General features: G+C 49.1%; 1 pseudogene; it reads left to right on the top strand.

Moving 5' to 3' along the window:
• Positions 1 to 3192: 3192 nt before the first annotated feature.
• On the top strand, positions 3193 to 20771 carry LOC111767639 (histone H1.8 pseudogene; annotated as a pseudogene).
• The last annotated feature ends 1546 nt before the right edge of the window (positions 20772 to 22317 follow it).

The raw sequence follows: 22317 nt of genomic DNA, 5'->3' as shown, positions 1-22317 counted from the left end.
AACCACCAAACCTTGATCTGCTCAACAGAGGTCGTGTACAGGGTCCGGAATCCACCCCTCCGATTCTACTGCCTGCCCTGCCTCTTCCTGGCCGGGAGCCTGCCGGCCTCTCCTCCCCCCTTACTGGACCTCAGCTTCCTCTTCTATCCGAGAAGGAGGAGGATGCTTATACTTTCCCCAGAGGTTTCCGCAAACCTAAAAACATCTCACATATGTGAAAACAGCTACTACCAGAGGTCTGGTGGTGTGGTGTAGTGATTAGGGCGTTAAGGGGTTGTTCTCAGACGTCAGACTGCTTGAGTTCAAATCCAGCCTCCTTTATTAACTGGCTGTGCCAACTCAGGCAAATTACTTAACCTCTCTTCACCTGTTAAGCACTCACTAGGCTTCTTGAATCATAAATTGATATATATCCAAATTGCTTAGAACTTATAGAGAACACGTGGCAACACTATGCATCTTATGTAGCGCATGTATTCTCAACAGGTTTGCTGGCCTCCAAAGGGTGACAGGCCATCAACAGATCCACAGTGTACCTGTGATATACATTAAATGTATACAGTTATCATTATAAATGTATATAATGTATATAGATAATGTATAATATACATTGAAATGTGATGAGGGAAGGAGATTAGGGGACAAGGTTGAGAAACACTAAAACACTTATCTACAGTAATGGCTCGTGTGCAAAGTTTTCAGGCATGTCCCTTGTCTGATCTCAACTGTTGTGATGTAAGGTTTTGGGACCAGACAGGCCAATATTTGAACCTGGCTCGCCTGTGTGATCTTGGCGAGCTACTTGCCTTCCCTGTGCTCAAGTTTTCTCCTCTATCCAAAGGAGCTAATGAAGTTGAGGCGAGGAGAAAAGAAAAAGCTGCGTGCTGAGCGCTGGTACCATGCCTGCCATGCAATAAACACCCAGTATATGGCAGCTGTTACCGGGGTTGCTTTCCTCACCATTTTACCGAGCAGATAAAGAGCCTAGCACGCACCAGGCTCACGATCAGCGATAGCTCCGCAGAGCTGCTGAACCAGCTCAGGGCTGACACTTGCTTGGGCTCTTTCTCACTCTCTCTCATGTACCAAGGAGATGCTGCTGTTTGCTATGCAAATATTTGGCTGTTAGTCTGTAATCAGAGTATCGCACCACCGAGTGGACTGTGACAAGAGAAACACAAGGAGGTGGGATGTTTGCAGCTGCTCTTTGGTTCCTGGCGGATCCGCGGGAGCTGCGGGGGCGGCCGGCCAGCCTCTTGCTTCCCTGGCCCGTTTCGGGAGACGATGCCTTATTAGTGCTGCTCGGCACGGAGCGCTTCCTCTTGTACAGTCAGTTCCCGCTCAGCTGTGACGCCCTAAAGAAAGGGCCACTTTTAAATAATCAATATGGAATTAAAATGATTGAAAAGTGCATTGCGCCACTCCAGGGTGCCCACCAGAGCCAAAAGAATGCTGGCCTCGTGCTCAGGAAAGACAATTGGAGAATGGAGGCCGCCCAGCACACCCCTCTGCACCCAGGGGCCGAGGCCCGTGTCAGGACGCCCTCTCCCATAGGGCCATCTTGCAGATCCCTCCGCATTTGCGGTCTGGGCTGTATCTTTCTCCTGCTGAGCGCCTTCCTAGGCCCAATCGAAAAGCTTCATGTTGCGGATGGAACCCGTCTCTCTCTGGGTCTGGTTATGGAGCGTGGAAATGGGGGCGCTGCAGGCCAGCAAGCACCCCAGCTTAGCCCCTCCAGCCTGGTTCCTTAGCCTGCCCCACTTTCCCACCCCCTGCTAGTGTCTACATGGACAGAGGCCAGCCTTGGGCCCGACCTGGAGACAGTCAGTTGGTGCATGGAGAGTAGAGATCATCCTTGTGCGTAGACAGAAGCCTCATCGGGCTAACACCCAGCTTCCCATGGGTGGTGTGGCCTGCTGGTCAGCGTCATTCATTGACAGGGAATCTATGCTGTGCCAGGTAGATGCCTGGGTACCAGCCACAAAACAAAGAACAAACAAAAACAAAATCAACAGGGCACACTAGGTCCCGCCTTTAGAGGCTTACCCTTTGATGAAGATAAGCAATAAAGACATTAGTGGTGATCAATTCTCTGGAAAAGAATAAAGCAGAGTAAGCAGATGGAGAGTGAAAGGAGGGGCTGCTTTGGGCACAGTGGCCAGGGTCAGCCCCTCTAGGGAGGCGACATTGAATTAGAGGCCTGATTCAAGGGGGACAGGTAGCCACACACACGTGGCAGAGGGGAAAGCCCAGCAGGTGGAAACTGCTCGGGGGGTTCATGGAAAAACAGGATGGCTGTGGGGTCGGAGCAAAGAGAGCAGGCAGGAGAGTGATAAGAGGGAGGGCAAAGGAGGCCTGGTGGGCCACGGGAGGGTGCCTGGACTTCACTCGAAGTGGAATGAGAAGCCCCTGGGGCCTTGACAGCAGGTCGTCTTTATTCTGACAGGCTGACTCTGGCTGCCGTGTGAAATCCTTTAGGGAGAAGAGGGGAGGCCGGGAGCCGAATTAGGGCTGGCACAGCGATCCGGCGGCTTGGACTAGGGAGCAGCAGTGAGGACCAAGAGAAGTCCAGTGGGTCCTCACCATTCGCGGATTCTGTATTTGCAAACCCGCCTACTTGCTAGGAGTTGTTCCCCCAAAATTAATACCAGCAGCGCTTTCCCAGGCATTTCCAGGCATTCTCAGAGCGGCGACAATTTTGAGTCACCTGTCGCGCACGCTCCCAGCTGGGGTGGAGCAAGGGGATGCCCTGCTTTCCTGTTTCAGCTCCTGTGTGTAAACAAGTGTTCTTTTTGCAGTCTGTATACTGGCTCATTTTTCACATTTTTGTGGGTTTTGTTGGTGATTTTAAACTGGGCCCCAAGGGTAGTGTTGAAGTGCTGGCTAGTATTCCTAAGTTCCAGAAGGCTGGGATGTACCTTATGGAGAAAATACGTGCATCTGATGAGCTCTGTTCAGGCATGAGTTACAGTGCTGCTGGCTGTGCGTTCAATGCTCATGAATCAACAGTATGTTTTAGATGACGTGTTTAAATAGAAACAAAACAAATCAGTTGATCAAAACGGATCCATTGATAAGAATGTCATGGCTAGACGCTCACAGGAACCTCACCCTGTATTTCCCCTCAGAGCAATGCATTGTTCAGTATTCACCAACTCAGTGTTGGAGGTGACTTCGTAGGACTCGACGACCATGAATGATGCCAATCAGCTGCGAATGGATTCAGAAGATATTTCGATGATAGAGGGAAAAGGAGGAACATCATCTGCTCCCGGACTTCCGCACGTGTTCCTTCCTCAGCAAACCCACGCGTGAGGACCACTCACCCCATGGTACAGATGAGGAAACTGAGGCCGCAAGGTGAAATGATGCTGCTAGTAAAGGCGGAATTGAGATGCACGCCTTGCCCTACATCCAGTTCTTCCCTTCCCACAGCTCTGGAGGCTGAAGTCCAGGATCAGGATCTTTTTTTATTTTGAGGAAGACTAGCCCTGAGCTAACTACTGCCAGTCCTCCTCTTTTTGCTGAGGAAGACTGGCCCTGAGCTAACATCCTTGGCCATCTTCCTCTACTTTATATGTGGGGCGCCTACCACAGCATGGCGTGCCAAGCAGTGCCATGTCCTCACCCAGGATCCAAACCGGCGAACCCCAGGCCGCTGAGAAGCGGAAGGTGAAAACTTAACCGCTGCACCACCGGGCCAGCCCCTGTTGTAGTTTCTGCTGAGGCCTCTGTCCTTGAGTCACAGATGGCCGGCTTCCGATTGTGTCCTCACATGGTCTTTCCTCTGTGCGGGCACATCCCCGGTGTCTCATTGTGCCCAAATTTCCTCTTCCCACCAAGACATCAGTCATATTGGACTAGGGCCCACCCTAAGAGCCTCACTTTAACTCAATCACTTCTTTAAAAACTGTCTCCAAATACAGCCACGCTTTGAGGTACTCGGGTTAGAACTCCAACATCCAGATTCTGGGGAATGCAGTTCAGCCCCTAATCCTCAGCAGCGATCGCACCGTCTCACTCTCTCTCACCGCTGGGTGTAGAACAAGGGCATGTACAGCCCTTCTCTATAATGCTCTAAGTGTGTGTGTTTATCCCCACACGGAGGCCAGAATTGCAGCTCGGAGCGGCCAAGAAGGAAGAAACAGGAGGGAACAATAAAGCTGTGAAATCATTTTTAGTTCTCCGACCGTGTAATTCTCTCTGTCTTCTCTTGCCACGTTATTCTTTCCATCCTTTAATAAACTGACTCCAAAATTATGAAAGAAAGGAAATCACCGCCTCCTGTTCTGGGTGCCCCCTGAGGGATTACGGGACTTCGCCTAATTAAATAGGAGCCGTGTCATTCCCACCTGCTGCTCCGTTGTACATTGTATGTTGCCCCTCACAGTTTCTCAGCTCCTATTTCAAGTGGAAAACGGGATTCACTGTGAGAAAAAGGCCTCTCTCTGTTTCCCTGAGGGGCTCCCCCGGCTTCCGCTGCCCACATCTCCTGCCAGTTCCTGCTTCACAGCCCACCTAACATGACAGCCGGCCTCTGAGTCCAGCTGGAGCGCACGGGGCCCCTCCACAGGGCTCAGCTCGGGGCCTGGGTGCTGGGCAAGCAGGCTCCTTGGGCTCAAAGCCTGGCTTGGCAAAGTATCTCACCTCTCCAGGCCTCCGTTGGTTCTTCTGTAAAGTGGGTTTGAGTTATTTTCTTGAGCAGTTCACATGGAGGTATAAAGAGCTCTGTTACTGCACAGGCCTGGAAAGTGCCTTATAAACTAGAAAGTGCTGTGCGAAGACCATGATCTCTGTGCTTGGAGAAAGCTTGCTCTACAGCCACCAACAGCAGCCGTGACTCGGGAACTCTGACAATGCTGGGGGTGCCAGGCTTCTCTGCTCAGGCACTCTGCTCTCCTCGGTATCACTTGGGGCTGTCAGAACATTCCTGATCCAGCAGGCATCCTGTGCAGATGGTGTGGAAGGATATCACAGGCAATCTCCTCCAGCGTCCTACAGGTTTGTGCCTTCAGGGCCCAGGTAGAAAGAGGAAAGAGACCAAGCAGGCCAGATGTTGGTAAGAAAATACAGAGCTGGGGGAAGGTGGGAATTAGAGATTTCTTTCAAATTTCTTGTCTTAAAAACATTGGACACGCTAAGTATTACATCTGACAGGCGGGATCCGATCCAGGGGAGCTCAGTTAAAACTCTGAATACGACTTCTGTGCAAGATGCACGTGCTCTTTCCCAGCCCGGGCCCTCCCGGAGGTCACCTGCAGACGGTGTATCTCCCCTGAGGCCGGTGTCCCACCAGGCCAGGATGCTCAGCCCACGCCTGGGCCAGGCTGGAGGTGCCTGAGTGTTAAGGTCCCCGGAGCAACCCCCAACCCGAGGAACGGGGTCTAGTCGGTAAACAGCCCAGCTTCCTTGGCCTGCAAGGGTCAGTTCTGACGTTCTCTCAGAGGGTCCCCAGCAGGACGGAGCCCACTGCAGGAATCGTCTCTCTGAGGCACTCTTCACTGGCTTCCTTCCCTTCCCTGTCTCGTTTCCCGACTCCCACCGTGTTTCCTGGGATTACAGCCAAATGAACGATTGCATCCAAACCCTTGCTTCAGGATCTGCTTCTGGGGGAAGCCAAACTAAGACAGCGCCTATTCAATGCTCTGCAGGTGGCCGCTTTGATACCCATGACAGCCAAATAGCCTACTTTAACTTGTATACCTCTAGTCATGGGGAGTTCACTACCTCATGAGTTAGTCCCTTCCATTCTTACACAGCTTTGATTATCACAAATTAAAATTTTAAAACTCTTCCTTATAATGAAGAGCAATCTATCTTTTCTTTCCAGGGTTGCTCACTTGTCCTCATATGATATCACTTGAAATCCCTTCACCGCCATGGGCCCTCCTGCTGGTCAGTTGCCAAACAATTCTAAATACTCAGAGGCAAACAGATGAATGCGGGTACGGCCTGGCCAGCCAAGAGCAGAACAGCACTAGCAGAGTGGTCTCCTCCCTGCTTCTGGGCACTGTGCCTCTGTTTCATGTGACCTGGGGTTCTGTTCCAGTTCTGGTCCGCTCTGAGGACATGGACAATCTTAGCTGCAACCCGTCATAGGCTGCCACTGCCAGCCCAGCTCAGAATGCCCAGCACACTTGCTACTCTCAGTGGAGGGAAAGGAAGCAAGGTATGGCCCTGGATGGGGACAAGGTGTGACACCAGGACAGAGGACTTGGCCTTAGGGTGGACCAGTAAGCCAAGATGAGGTATATTTATCAGACTCTCAATTATATTCGAAGCCCAACTCAAGATGGCTTGAGCCATAAAAAGAGCAAATTGGCCCATGTCTCTGAGAAACCCACAGTTAGACCCCATTCGAGTTCCCAAATGTGTCATAGGGAACACATCTGTCCTTATCACTGGATTTGGTTTCCCTGTGTGGACTGTGTTCTCAGGCAGGTGTCACTGCCTCTGGGCTCCCCTGAGTGGGCCTCATTCTCAGGCAGGCTCTCATCTCCTGGTCGCATAGATGGTCTCCTCCCGGTTAGGCAATGCCAGGGCAGAGGAGGCCTCGTTCCCAAGAGAGCGAACAACTGTTGGCTTTGTTCTTACTTGACAAGCCTGGGTCAGCTACACAGCCAGGAACCGGGAGTTAGGGTCAGCCTCACCCAACTATGTGGACTAAGAGTGGGGGAAGGGTGGTTCCCCACAGGAAAGATGGAATCCTGTTATCAGAAGGAAGAGGAAAAACCCAAGGCGTCTACTCTAGGAAACCAAGAATTCCCGGAAGGCTTCAGACCATCATGTGTATCCAAGATGTCTGATTCCGAAGGTAGATCAGGGCCCCAGTGTTTCCAGGGTGGCTGCATGTGACAGTGGGTCATCCATGGTGGTGGAGTCTAGTGCTCTTGGTAGGTGTTAGCAGGACAGGACCTCTGGGGACATTATGGTCAAATTGGACTGAGCATTTACTGTGGGAAAGGCATGTACTTTATAGGGACTGTCCCAGTTGCCTTCAGAATGCTCCCATGATTGTCATTAGCCCCATTTCACAGATGAGGGAACTGAGGTACCAAGAGGTTAATGAACTTGTGTCCAAGGTCACACACCCAGTGGCAGAAGCAGGATTTGGATGAGGGCACTCTCATCTAAAGCTGCAGTTCTCAACCTTGTCTGTGCATTGGAATCACCTAGAGAGACTCTTAAAAACCCCCAGGCCAGGCTGTGACCCAAGTCTCAATTGCTGGGGATGGGACCCAGGCACCAATATTTTTTAAAGCTCCCCACCACCCACACCCACCCCATGCCAGAGATGCCAGTGTGCAACCGTGACCAAGGACTTGCAGTCTAGAGTCTACACTCCTATCTGCTCCTCAAGGGGAACTGCTCTCTGGGCAGCTGGGCAGGCTGGACCTGGACTGAGAGTTGAGGGTAACAGCCATTTCCTTCCCTGCGAATTACCTTCAGTTCTCATAGCTAAGCCAGGCCAGTTGCCAATTTAGTCTCTTCTCCCAGACACAACTTCTGACCCTCCAGCAGACTCTCGTCGTCTGTCTGTACATCTGCTCTGGCATCTCGGGGTTGGGGGGGATGGTGCTCCAAGGTTGGGAACCCTTTGCATGTTGAGTCTAAGTCATATTTTTCTGAGTGGCCCTAATCCCAGGACCAAGGACAAAAGCTGGAAAAGCTTTATAAGAAACAAACTTGAGCTCATTCTCACCCATTTCACAGATGAGGAAACTGAGACCCCCTTGCCTCTCCTCTCACTTGCAGTTTCTTGCTGGACAACTCACTGACAGGCAGTCAAAAGGTCTGAAAGGCAAAAAGTGAAAATGTAAGGAAAAAGACCACTGTTATGGACTGAATATTTATGTCTCCCCCCAAATTCCTATTTTGAAACCCTACCCCCCAATGTGATGGTATTAGGAGGTGGGGCCTTTGGAAGGTGGTTAGGATTAAGTGAGGTCTTGAGGGTGGAGCCTTCATGAACAGGATCAGCACCCTTCTAAGAGTCACCAGAGAGCTTGCTTCCTCTCTCAGATCTCTGCCATGTGAGGACACAATGAGAAGTCGGCAGACTACAACCCAGAAGAGGGTCCTCACCAGAACTTGACCAAGCTGGCACCTCAATCTTGGACTTTCAGCCTCCAGAACTGTGAGAAATAAATTTCTATTGTTTATAAGCCACTGAGCCTATAGTATTTTGTTATAGTAGCCTGAACTGATGAAGACAACCATTAATCTACAATTCCATTTATCCATCAACACTCACTTCTCCAGAATCCCCCAGATAGTCCCAAATTATCAAAATCATCCAGTTTCTCTAAAAAGCACGTATTGAGCACTTAGTGCTTCATTAGGCTGTAAGAATACAAGGAATCTGAGGATAGGCCCTACGCTGGAACACCATCTGAGTGTGTGGTTGGCTTTGCTGGTTGCCTTCCCAAGGGCCCTTCCCCTGCCCTTTTCTAAGCTGCCTGAACCTGCCTTCAAGAGAAACAATAGAAACTGAAACACAGACACTTGTGTTCCTGGGCTCCCTTGCAGCTAGGACTGTGAACATTCTTTCCAATGGGATGTAGCGGGAAATCATCTGGGGAATATTGGGAAGCAATTTCTTCCTGATAAAAAAGAGAAATACACTAGGACAGCTTCATTTCCTGACCCACCACTGCCTCTTCCTGCTTTTGAAGGAGTTTTCATGAAGACCAGGAGGCCTGGAGGCTATGAGAGGAGAAGGTGACAACACACTGTGGATGGTGGATCTGAGACATGGGAGGAGCTGAGGTCCAGAATTCTCCTGTTGAACTGTTGACCCACTCCTGGGGTGACCTACTTCTCCTCTTCTGGTTATGATAGAAAATGAAATCCCTGTTGTTTGGGCCGCTTTTCATTGGGTGTTCCATTCCTTATGGATAAAAAGCATTCTTTCCTAAAAAGGAATGATATCAGACAGACTTAGGTCTCTGCCTCTTACTGGCTCTGAAACTCTTGGCTAGTTAAATACCGTCTCTGAAACTTAACTTCACAAAATGTGAAGCAGCAATAATAATGACTACCTAAGTGGCTCATTGTGGGGATTAACCACGACAGCAAACCTACGTGTATGTGAGGCGCTCCTGGTGTTCTATTGATGCTCGTGACTCTTCCTTTTTCTCACCAAACAAAATAGAGAGGAGGAGTTGTAAGCTCAGACTTTGGAATCTCCCAGATGTGGGCTTGAATCGGCACTTGGACTTCTCATTTGTGACCTTGAGCAAGTCACCTTACTGGAACCTCATTTTCCTGATCTGTAGAATGGGCATACTATTAGCATCTGCCTCCCTGGGCTGTTGTAGAGATCAGGGATGAAATTGCTTGTAAAGACCTTGACAGAGAGACAATCCATAGCAAACATTCAGTATATGTTTACTATTGCTTTTATGGAGAATTAATCGTCTGAAGAGAAAATGATAAATTCAATGAAAAATGGTGAGGTAGTTGGGTCATCCCCAGACCCCTTCCTCCTTTCAAACAGAAGCCTGATTTTGTTTCAGATATCCCTTGGACACAGCCCATCCCCAGCTGAGCTCACCCCAGACTCCATGGATGGACCTGTTTGTGCTAAAGCAATCCCACCACTTTGCCGGTGACTGCCATGTTGAGGAATGGGCATGTGACCTACGTCTCGCCAAAGGGGCAAGACTCCCGGTGGCTTTCAGTAAAGTTTTCTCTCTCCCAAGATGGCCTCCACTGGAAGAGATGCTCTCTCTTCTTGGTCTGGATGTTTTCATATCTGGCCGTGATAACCAGAACATCTGCAGGCAGAAGCAAGGAAGCCAGCCTCAAGGATTGCACAGAGAGGAGCAGAATGAACGTGGGTCTTTGAAAATGTGCTTGAGCCGTTCGTCACCAATCCTAAAACTCACCCTACCCGGAAGTCTATACAGTACATTTGGGAGCGATACATTTCTGTATTGTTTAAGCCAGTTTGAGTTAATGTTTCTGTTGCCTATGACCAAAAGCATCCTAACTGATAGAGATGGTCTCAGACATGTTGCTCCCTCAGTATCTGAGCTCACATACGGAGCCTCAGAATCATAGAATGATGGAAGTCAGAGAGCTCATCCTGTCCTCATTACATAAATGAGAAGATGCAGGCCCAGAGATGGGGAGCAACTTGCCCCAGGACACATAGCTGGTGGGGGGCAAAGCCATAATGCACACCCATGTTTTCTGACCCTTAAAATTTTCTTTCCTTTACCCACCACCCACTTCTGGCAAGGCAAAAGACTGATATGCTTGGGAAGAAGGAAGAAGGAATGAAAACCAAGAGGCATAACTTCAAGAAGAAGATCCTCTGGGAGATCTGGTGATTCCCCAGGAGCCCCTCGGCCCTTCCCCCACCCCCACGCACCAGGACTCAGATCTACTTAGTGTCCTGTACCCCGTGATGCAGTGGTATTAAACACCACAGCAGGGCCTGATACACTCCCTTCTGGGACCAGTGGCCCTGGGGACAAGTTGTAGACCAGGGTGATGAGAGGGCACTGATGAAATGCTGACTGTGATCAGCCAGACCCTTTTGCTTAACTGCACCATTTTCAGCCCTGAGCAAGGGGGCAGTAAATCTCAGACACACAGAGAGAACTGCGTTGAACCACGGCGGAAACCTCAGCTTCAGGCAGACCCAGGAGACATCAGTGCGTCTGAATCACCTGCCTTTTCTTCTCTTTACCAGGTCAGGGCTGAGGACTCATAGACACACTGGGGCTGACCTTGAATCGAAGTGCACTGATTTCCACAGGAGCAAACAATCCCAGCGTAGAGAGAACGCCGTGGCAGAGATGCCTACTGCTCACCTAATTTGGGTGTCCTCCTCTTCTGAGTACCTGGGAGGGTTACTTTTCTCCACACCCTTACTCTGTGAAGGTGGGGCCATGCCATCAGTTCTGGCCAATTGGTTGTAAGTAGAATGGATGCATATTTCTTCCGGATCAAAGTGTTTAATTGCTCGTGTAAAATCTTCCAGCTTCTCTTCCCTGCGTCGGCAATTATGGAAACGTATGCGGTGGAAATGCTACAAGGTGGAAGCGACCTGGAGTTCTAAATCACTATGTGAAAACAGCCACCCAAGAGAGTGCTTTCAGTCGGCAGTAAGGAGCAGACTTGTGTTAAGTGGCTGAGATTGCTGTGCTGTTTGTCATCGCAGCAGAACCAAGCCTAACAGACGCAGGAGTCCAGTCAAATCAGTAACAGCCTCCACCGTCTTATAAGCACTTACTGTGTTTTAGGAACTGTGTGCCGAGTTCTATGTGCCTTACGCCATTTAAACCCCACACTGACCCTATGAAAGGAGACTCAGAATTTTCCCAGGGACTAAAATCTAAGAAATGGTAAAGCTTGAATTCTCATACCCAGGTTGATTTTACTCCAAAGCCTCATATGCTTTTATTGTTAAACATGGAGGAAAAAAAAAACCACAGGGAGAAAAACTTTTATAACGTATTGAAAAAATCAGATAGAAAAATCTGTATATAAGACGACCCCAGGGGCCAGCCCCGTGGCACAGCAGTTAAGTTCACAAGTTCCGCTTCAGTGGCCCAGGGTTTCACCAGTTAAGATCCCAGGCGTGGACCTACACACCACTTATCAAGCCACGTTGTGGCAGGCGTCCCACATATAAAGTAGAGGAAGATGGGCACAGAGGTTAGGTCAGGGCCAGTCTTCCACAGCAAAAAGAGGAGGATTGGCTGTAGATGTTAGCTGAGGGCTAATCTTCCTCAAAAATAAGAAAAAAGATGATCGCAATTATTTTTACATACACACACAAAGAAACAGAGACAGAGAGAGAGAAAATGGGAGCGAATCACAATATGTACCACTGAAATCTTTAATGGGTGGTTTTATGGAAGATTCTTATTTTATTTTTTATGCTTCTATAGTCTTTTAGGTCTTCTATAATGAATAAACATTATTTTATAATCAGAAAACAACGCATTTCTAAACATCAGATAGTATCCAAAATAGAATATGAATGACTGATATCCGAAACATCCATGCCGCAGGAAGTGATGGAGAAGAAATGCTTACTAAGGCCCTACTATGTGTCTGACCTTTTTCATATGTTAGAGTATTTCATCCTCTCAATGATCTGAGAAATAAGGATTTCTTTTCCCAAAGCTGGGATTCAGAGGGGTCAAGTGACTTGCCTAAAGTCACATAGGTATGACATGACAGAACCAGGATTTTGGACCCAAAACTCATGATCTTTCCACTACTTGGTGCTCGCTGCGACTAGCCCTGCTAGGCAGCGGTTCACGGATGGTTTTTCGTCTTATATCCCTCCATTCGTATGAATGTCAGGATGCCTGAATTTTACCTCAAACCAGAGCCGTACCTCCCCGTGAGGTTTCCCACAAGAAACAATGGCAAATGAGAATCAAGGTATTAATGTATTCCTTACCCACATTTGTAATCTTATTCGCCAAAGCATAACTCCAGGGCTGGTGTTCATGGCCTTGTTTAAGGACCTTTGGAGGCATTTCCTCCTTCTGTGTCCCAGTCTTATCTCGAGCCAGCCCGTGAGGCCAGTCCAGCATGAGAGGAGCAAGGGGAGCCAGGCGGCTGGGTCTGCCCTGAACATCCAAAGCCACACACAGGACATGGGTTTCTAACTTTTCATCATGAAAACTCTCAGACTCAAATGTAGAGTATAACAAACTCCCGCATATCCATCACCCAGCTTCAACGACTACCAACATTTTGCCATATTTGTTTCATCTATACCTTATATTTTATTCCATCTCTATCTGATTTATTTTAAAGTAAATCCCAGAGATCATGCCTCCTGCACCTAAATACTTCAGTAACACCTCATAAATGGTGGACATTTTTATACATAACCACAACGGTATCATCACACCTCACAAAATTATAAACTTATGTAATACCCAGTCCATATTCAAATTTCCCAACTGCCTAAACAAATAAATTTTTAAGTTAGTTTTCCAAAATCAAGATTCATGTCAGTTTCATTCACTGAGTTTGGTTGGTAGGTCTCTCAAGCTTCCTCTGATACAATGACGACATCACTTGTCATCTAAATGTGAACATTTTGGAGAGTGAAATATGGTACTATTAATAATATATCAGGACAAAGAGCACAAGCCAAGATTGCCCAGGGACAACCACGTGGGGACCCCACCTTTCAGTGCCCCCTTGTTTTCATGCCTTAGAACAAGACTCTGGCGGTTGTCCTGCAGAAGGATGCTTGTTCCAGTTTGGGATAATTGCTTCCTGTGGGGCTGTTTCACATGTTCCTTTACCTCGCATTCTTCTTACAGATACGAAGTCTACAGCCCAAAGGTTTGATTAGATTCAGGTGGTGTGTGATTTTTAAATGTGCAGTTGCCCTGCTGTATTAACTTCCTGTTGCTATTGCCACAAATTACCGGGAATGTCGTGGCTTAAGACAATGCAAGTTTTCTATGTTCTAGTTTTGGAGGTCGGAAGTCTGAAATGGGTGTCACTGGACTAGAATTAAGGCGCCATCAGGGCTTCATTCCCCCTGAGGCTCAGGGGCTTGTCTGTTTTCTTGCCTTTTCTAGCTTCTCAAGTCTGCCCACTGTCCTTGGTTCTTGATCCTCTTCCTCCCTCTTCAAAATCAGCAATGACAGGTGGGTCTCATGATGCCACCTCTCTGGTTCTCTCTCTCTGCCTCCTTGTCTCCACTGAAGGACCCTGTGATTCGGTTGGATCCACGCAGATGATTCAGGGTCTTCTCCTTACTCTAAGTCATCTGATTAGCAACCTTAGCTCCATCTGCAACTTGAATTCCTCTTGCCACGTAACCTAGCATATTCAGTTTCCCAGAATCAGGACATGGCCATTACTCTACGGCCGTTGTGGTAATTGTGGTTGAGTCGCATACTAAAATCACCTGGGTCTCCCCTCCTCTTGGGGAAAAGCGACAAGTGGTGATGATTACATTGGCCACAATAAACAGCCATGAACTCTCAGCCTCCTCACATCTTCCTTCTACCGTCCCTTTCTCTGGCTACGTCTTGAGTGACCGCCACCTTCCCTTTAGGAGACATTAAAGGGATACAGAGAGTGTTGTCACAGTTAAGGCACATATTTTAGGTTCACACTTGCTGGCCACAGGGCTTTGAAAATGTCTTTCACCTTCTCTGGCCCTCAGTGTCCTCATCAGTGACGTGAAGAGAATGATAACCAATTCTGGACAAGTCAGGCGAAGTGTGACACTGTTTAGAACAGCATCCGGCACATGGAACATTCTCAAGCCCTGGTGGCTTCCCCCACTCGCTGCCCTGGCTTCACCTACCGCGGTTGCTGCTCTCGCTCCATTTGGAACCTGACTTTGTTGTCACCGCTAGGTTTGGCTCCGCACTACCTCCTGTAGCTGCCAACGTGGAACTTGTTGTCCCTGGAGCTGGCGGGGCTGGTCTCATCCTTGCCATCTCAGTGTAAGTGGTTCTGGCTAAGGTGAGAGAGGGTTTTCCCTCTGGTATGTGTAACTCCTTAACTAGGCTTCTTAAAAAGAAGAGGGGTTTCTCTCAGTAAGCCACTGGATCCAGAGGGTGCAATTCAGAGGGTGAACAAACACCGAAGTCCCCACCCTCAGACGACTGGAGCTTAGAAGGAGCCCAGGAGACGGTGCTGGGGTAGTGACCCGGAGAGGCTGCCAGGGAGGAGATTCAAGGGGTGTCTTGGAAGCCCAGTGGTCACCCTCTCTGGTCCCCACAGTTGGCTAACTTCTAGTCCTTGAACCAACAGGGAGAAATAAGCATCCCACTCTTTCAGCTTCACCACACAGCACGGAGCAGGAAGAATGAAGAAGAGAAAACATTTGCCTCCCGTATTCCAAGACAGAGAAAGGGTGTAGGCATTTGAACGGAGAGGCCTGAATGCGTCAGTAACGTGTTAGCACTGCCTGCGAGTATTTTTATAGCTTTGAGTTATCCTGAAGGCTTAAGAACCCTGAGCCAGAGTTGACAGCTATAGCTTTAGATATAGATAGATGTAGATATAGATGTATAAACACATATTTATATATGTATATAGTTATTTATTTAATTTAAAACGAGGAGATACATCCAGGGTCAGATGAAGAAGCAATTTCTAATAGATAACTTGTATTTCTCAACTTTTTCAGCGTGGGCTCAGTGCCGTGCTATGCGCTTTTCTGATGCCCTCTCACAAAAGGCCCAGCAGGGGGGCAAGAAGGTATTCACAGCCCCGTTCCACAGGTGGGGAAACTGACAGTCAGACGTTAAGGAGGTTGGCCAAGGACAGACAGGTGGTACGCTGACTTTCCAAGTCAGAGAATTTAGAATTTTTTTGCTGGCAAAAAAGTCAACGTGTCTGCCAGGGTCCCACAAAGTAACTGAATATTTGAACGAGGCTGTTTGATATTTGCATATCTTTAAATCTTGCTCTAAATGGTATCATTTCTTTTAAATAGACTAAGCAACTATGAATAATTAGCAATTAATAATTATTATGCCTCATTAACTTAATAAAGGATTTTGTCTTTATACAAAATGCGGAGCTAATTGGAAAAGAAAGTTAACCCATGCTTTTTCAGCTCCCACGGGGAGGTTTGCCCAGTTGGAGCAGATGCCCAGAGTCCAGAAAACACTGCTCACCTTGGGCCAGGTCACCCAGGCTGCTCACCTGTGACAGGAGAGCTGGAGGATGAGATGAGAGCTGGAACCTGGCCTTATGAACTTAAACCTGTAAAGAGCCCTGCCACTAACCAAACAGAAATCTCAGGAAACAAAACAAAATAAGAAGCACAGTGACCAGCTTGCCAGGGCTACGTGGCCTGTGACCGGAACGTGGGGGATGTGGGCAGTGCAGAAATCTCAGCTACAATTTGCAGGACTGCCACTTTGGAAACGTAAACATAGGTCAGGTAGCCCTTTCTCCTAGGAAGAAGGAGCACGGGGATGAAGTGTCACTGGAGCACTAGTCCAGGGTCACAAGTCCAGAGAGAGAGATGCACCCGCTGCTCTCCATTTTGCAGCCCCTGGTCTCGACCTGGACCAGACAGGATGATTGCATCGGCATCTTAAGTGGTCTCCCCACCCCCAGTCTTGCTCCCTTGCAATCCTAATGACAGCCAGAGTGAGTTTGTCAAAAGGAAAAATATATGCTAATGCTCCCCGAGGGGCTCTTAAAGCTCTTGTGTTGGCTTCCCACTGCCCTTGGGATGAAGCCCAGAGGGAGGGAGCCCCCCCTTGACACCCCAGGGTCTTCTCATCCTGCTTTCCTCTCTGGGTTCTCCTCAGGAACATCTGCAACAGCACTCGCTCATAAAGACACACTCAGAATGCGAGATCTGAAGGCCCAGCGGATGGCTGCTCCAATGTCCACAGACAGCTGTGTGCAGCCCTGTATGAAGAGCACAGAGTGTACATCCTGGCCTGGAACAGGGGCTCAGTGAAGATTGGCCTTCACTGTAAGAAACCTGGTGCAATTCCCAGGTCCTCATCAGCCACCTTCCTTTCGGGACCCACCCCTGCCTGTTTCATCCCATCTTCTAGATCACAGCATCTCCCCTGCTGGCATATCTGGCCAGGAGCCCTCCCTCTCTTCAACTTGCGCCAGGACAGGAGTCTTAGCCACACCTCTTGGACCAGGAATCTCATCTCCACCATTGGGCATGAACCCCTCAGGTGTGTAAGCTCAGCAGCAGAAGATGGCCTCATGGTTACAAGTGTGGACACCGGACTCAGACCTCATGTCAGAATTCCAGCTCTGCCACTTTGCAGCTGTGCGATTCTGGACAAGTCATTTACACCCTGTGCTCCCATTTTTTCATTTGTCAAATGAGAAAGACGGTAGCACTAATGTTCTATGGTTTTGTAATGCGTGCAAAGCAGGTAGAGCTGGCACATGTGAGATGCCCCATGTGTGCTGGCTCTCATTGTTGCAGTTTTGGGGTTTGGTGGAGGTCAGGACAAAGCTGGAGCCAGTGACCCTGGGCATCTGCCCTTACCTCTAACGTTGCGCTACTCTGAACGAGTGCTTATACACAGGTCCCGGGCACAGGCGGGGGAGTGTCATCTTGCCTCTCGTGCAACGAGAAACCTGATACACAGGAAACGTCAGGAGCTTCTGCCCAAGATCAGAGACACAGAGAGTGGCAGAGCCAGAAGTCAAACCCACGCCTGTCTGAACCCGAAGCCTGCTCTTATTGACACCGTCTGGAGCTTCACCTGGGGTTCCTCTGTGACCCCGCCTGAGGGAGGTTTCTCTCTCCCTCTGCCCATAGCACCTGCTCCCTTCCCATCACTGGAGAGTCCCCACTTGTCCTTCCAGCTCCTTGGGAAGCTTTGCCTGACTCCCTCAGGCTGGGTCTCGTGTTCCGCTCTTGTGTTTATCCATCCGTGGCCACATCAGTCGGGAAGGGCCGGGTTATACCGCAGTCATAAGTGACCCCACGACCTCAGAGGCTCACACAGTGCTGTTCTGTTTCTCTCACACACCACTTGACCATTGAGGGTCACCAGCCTGGCTCCAGGGCCCACATGGACGGAGCAGCCTCTATCTAGAACATTTCCAATTGTCATGGCAGAGGGTAACAAGGGTCACTGTGACAGGGGCTCAGCATGGATGAGCTCCGAAGGCAGAACTTGTCCTGTTGGTTCACATTTTATTGTCCAAAAGCCACAAGCCACACAGCCAAAGTGGACTGCAAGTGAGGGAGAAGCACAGCCCTCCTGTGGGTGAACAACCCAGCGTCCACCATTGTGGTTCCTGTCACATTATAACGCGGTGAGCCGTTGACTTCTCTGTCTTCGCCGTGGTGAGCGTCCCCAGGCAGTGGTCTTTATCTTTGGATATTACCTCGCATGGTACCTGTGCCAAATAGGCACCTGCCATCTACACATTGAATAGACAAATAAATGCCTGAATGAAGTCCAGGCCAGAGCCCTTTCTCCATCCCAACTCCTCTTACCACCTCCTGCTGCACAGAGGCAGCTCATACAAATGACTGCTCCAGCCACACAGGCTCTCTTTTCTTTCACAAACACGCCCACTCGCTTCCCTGCACAGGGCCTTTGCACATGCTGTCCCTTTTTTTTTCCTGGAACACTCTCCCTGAAATTTGTGTATACTGAAGACACCTTCCATGACCACTTCATTCAAAGAGTTCTCCTGCCACAGCCCTCTCCAGCCTCACATCCTGTTTCATTTTCTCCACAGGCATGGTTACTGTATGAAATTACATTGTTGATTTGGTTACTTGCTTAGTGTTTGTCTTCCTGATGAAAATATGGCTCCATGAGGCAGGGTCCCTGCCCATTATGTTTATTATTGTACCCCAAGAACTGGAATAGTGTTTGGAATTAGTTGACACTAAATATATATTTGTTGAATTAATAAGTGAATGAATAAGTAAACATGTAAATACACAATTTATTGTCACTGTATAGAGAGCAAATGACCAAAAAATTCTCCCTGCTTACTATAGAAATAGCGTCTTGAGAAGAGGAATGCATGAGCTCAAACTTCCCTGGATTTTTTTTTAAGATCTTCAACCCATCAGAATCAGCCCTGATGCCCTTCTAAAATGTATTATGACAAGCAAAATGATGGAGAATTAAGAGTTTAATTAATGTTTATTATTGCTAGCATATTAGTTTGCAGTCAAATTTATGACCCGATAGATTTGCCGTCTTTCTGAGTGGCAGGTTGATGTCACGGTGCCACGGTCTTCGGCAGAAGCAGGAGCTCAGTGCTTTTCTGCCATCTTCCAGCTCCTTGTGGGGCAGGCCGCACGGCACACCAGGAGAGGCACACGACTGCTCACTCATTCGTTCCGTGAAGCCTGATGGAGAACCTACAGCACGCAAAACTATGCCAGCCTCTGCAATGAGCGGACTGGGAGTGAGTGAATACATGCATGTGTTTATTCACTCAACAAACATTTATTTTTGTCTCTAGCGTGTACAAAGTGCTGTGTTAGGTGATGAATAAAACAGACACGGAAATAGAAAATGTGGGTCCGGTTCAGACTCTGGAATCTCACAGAAGTTCACGGTCAGTAAGCAGCAGAGACAGATGTGACTGATGCTAAGTTAACCGTGAACCTATGGCAGTGGCTCATAGATACTTCCTTCCCCCGAGTCCTGTCATTCCTCACCCCTGCCTTTAACCCATCAGCAAGCGCTGATGGCCCCGCCTCCAAAATACAGCTGGAATCCACCTGCTTACCTCCTGCTCTACCTGCCCCGCCTCACCTCTCATCTGAATGTCTGCGGCTCCCGCCCTCCACTCCCACCCACTCCCAAATAATTCTCCACACGGCCACTGAGTGAATGTTCAAACCCTCCAGAGGTTTCCCACTGCTCTGAGAACAAAATCAATCCCTTATCACAGCCCACAGATCCTTGCCCCACTCGCCAATCCCATCCTCACCTCTCCGCCGTCCTGGGTTAGCATCCTTCTCTTCCTCCCCACTAGGAAATCGGCTTTGGTTTTACTCATTAAGAGATGGATTCATTAAGAAGGCTTTCAGCTGCAAACAACACGAAACCCCAATGAAGGAAAAGCAGCTCTCTTACCTAAAAGGAAGTCTGTTCATAGCGCCATGCCAGAAACAACAAAAACCCAAGTTCTTTCTGCATTCTGATTTTCCGAGCTGAAATGTGGCTTTCTGCAGACTAGCTGCCTCAGAGCATAAGATGGCTGCCGTGGTTCCGAGTGTTACACCTTTTCCCAAATGTTGCTTTCTATCTGTGAGGAGAACCTTCCCAGAAGCCCCTGTATTCTTCCCTTCACATCTCATTGGCCAGAATCATGTCATATGCCTGTTCCTAAACCAATCACCAGCAATGCGACTAGGGTGACCTTGATTACTTTAGACTCATCAGAATGTAACCCTAAATCATGATGGGGAGGGGTGGGCATCTAAACAAAAGTGAGGTTCTGCCAAAATGGAAAAAGGGGATAACCGTGTGGGGACAAAACCAAACTGCCTGCCCCACCCAGGAGCGGGGTTAAAGAGCACGATGGGTTTCAACCCAGCTCCACCACTTACAGGCCATGTGAAGATGACAGTCCTTTTGCCTCTCTGCATCTCAGTTTCCTCGTCTATAACACGAAGCGGAGCGCCAGCCACCTCACTCCTGTGCTACACGTGGCGCTGGAGGTGCTGCAGGCAGGAGAGCAGCACCCAGTCGCCTTGATGGCAGCCATCAAGATTTACATCCTGCAGAAGTACCTGAGGTTGGACAGCATCCGGTTCAAGTACCTGCTGCCACGGGCATGCACTGCAGCCTCCTCCTGAGGCCCATCAGCTCCAAGGCCAAGGGGCCACCAGCAGCTTCAAATTAGCTTCCAAACACAAAAGGAAAACCCAGCCTAGGAAGATGCCTGCCGTGACAGCTCCCAGGAGACCCAGTGAGGCCAAGGAGAAGGGCCCCAAGAAACGAAGTGAGGCAAAGAAGGACCTCCCAACCCGAGTGAGGTGCAAAGGGGACCCAGGAAGGCAGGGGAGGTAAGGACGGCTACCTCCAAATGATGTGCAGCCAAGGAGAAGGCCCCCAAGAAAGGGGACTAGCCCAAGGACGAAGTGGAAAGACTGGCTGAGGCCAGGAAGGTCCCCCCCACAACCAGACAAGGCCACACAGGTCCCTCCCAGTACCAATGGGCCCAGCATGGAGTCAAAGGTCAAAGGCAGAGGGAGCAGCCAAGGTGCTGAGGTCCACTGGAAAACAAAGCTGGGGGTCAGAGTTCCAAATGCACAGGGGCCAGCCCCGTGGCCAAATGATTGAGTCTGGCATGCTCTTTGGCGGCCTGGGGTTCGGTTCCCGGGCGCGGATCTACACCACTTGTCAGTGGCCAGGCTGCAGCAGTGACCCACATACAAAATAGAGGGAGATTGGCACAGACGTTAGCTCAGGGAGAATCTTCCTCAGCAAAAACATTTAAGTTGTATAAAGATGCTAACTACATACTTAAAAAAAAAAAAACTCAGTCACCAAGGGTAAGAATGGTGCTGCTTCCCCAGCCAAAAAGAAGGAGGGAGCCAAGGTCCCTAAAGGGGACGTTGCCCTGGAGGCTGGGGAGGGGCTAAAAGCCAAGGCCGCTCCTCCTCTGAAGGGCAGTAAGTCCAAGACGGTGCCTGCACTCCTGGCCAGGAAGACAGAGGCCCCCAAAGGCCAAGAAGGCCTGGCATGCTCAGCAAGGCCTCGTCGCGCAGAGTGTCCAGCAAGAAGGCAGAAGCCAAGAGCTAGAAGCTGGGGTGGAGAGGAACCAAGATTCTGCTTGAGCTCTCGTTCCCCAACCATCCATCACTCTGTGTATTTATTTCATTTAATTTATCTATCAATAAAGACTCCATCCACCAAACAAACAATATGGTGCTTAAGATATGTTTTATGAATGAAGGAAGGAAGGAATAGCATGCCATTCTGGGCAGCTTATTTCCTCCTGAAAACAGATCTGATGTGTCAAAATGCTGAACAACATGAAAAATAACTCCTGAAATGGAAACTCTAGAGAGATGGACATTTTAAGTTTGAGGTTTTTTTCATATAAAAATGAACTATGAACAAGACAGATGGAAAAAAAAAAAGTCCAGCCTCAACTTCAAACATAAGCTGTGACAATACAGGCCGTGTGTGGCCATGAATATTTAAGGAGAGAAAGCCAGTGGAGCAGACGGCTCAGGCTGATCGACCCCAGCCCGGGCCTTGGCACTGGCAGAGGGGGAGGACCGTAAGGCGGTCTCGGGACCACCAAGCCCGAAGCACAGTGATGTCCTGAATAGTCCTGTTCATTGCTAATGCGGGGACCCAAGGCAGAGGGGTGCTGCTTGGCAGGAAGGGGCGAGAGAACAGATGTATTTATTTGGCATCTGCTCTGTGGGGGGCCCTGCAAACAGCTTGTCTCATTTAATTCTCACAACGAACCCAAGAAGCCAGCGTTCCTACTCCCATTTTACAGATGAGGTCACTGTGTCTCTGAGGAGTGAAATAACATATTTAAGGGGATCTAATTGTGTAAGAAACATTTCTCCTTGGCTGGGAGTAAATGTTCTAGGTGCTTTACAAGCGTGAACCCATTTATTCCTCGTGGCAAGACTGTGAAGTAGGGATCGTGGTTTTTCCCACTTAACAGATGAGGAAACCGAGGCACAGAGAGGTAAAGTAACTTGCCCACGATCGTGCTGACGCCTGAACCCAGCCATCTGGCTCTAGAGTCCACGTTCTTAAGCACCACCCTGTGTAGAGGCTCCCGTTAGTCGCAAATCAGGATTCCAACTCCTGTCTATCTATTTCCGAAACAGAAAGGTTGTCCTGCTGCCCCACGCTCCCT

Source organism: Equus caballus, chromosome 13, assembly GCF_041296265.1.
Source record: "Equus caballus isolate H_3958 breed thoroughbred chromosome 13, TB-T2T, whole genome shotgun sequence".
Lineage (NCBI taxonomy): Eukaryota > Metazoa > Chordata > Mammalia > Perissodactyla > Equidae > Equus > Equus caballus.
This window is presented reverse-complemented; position numbering and strand designations above follow the sequence as displayed.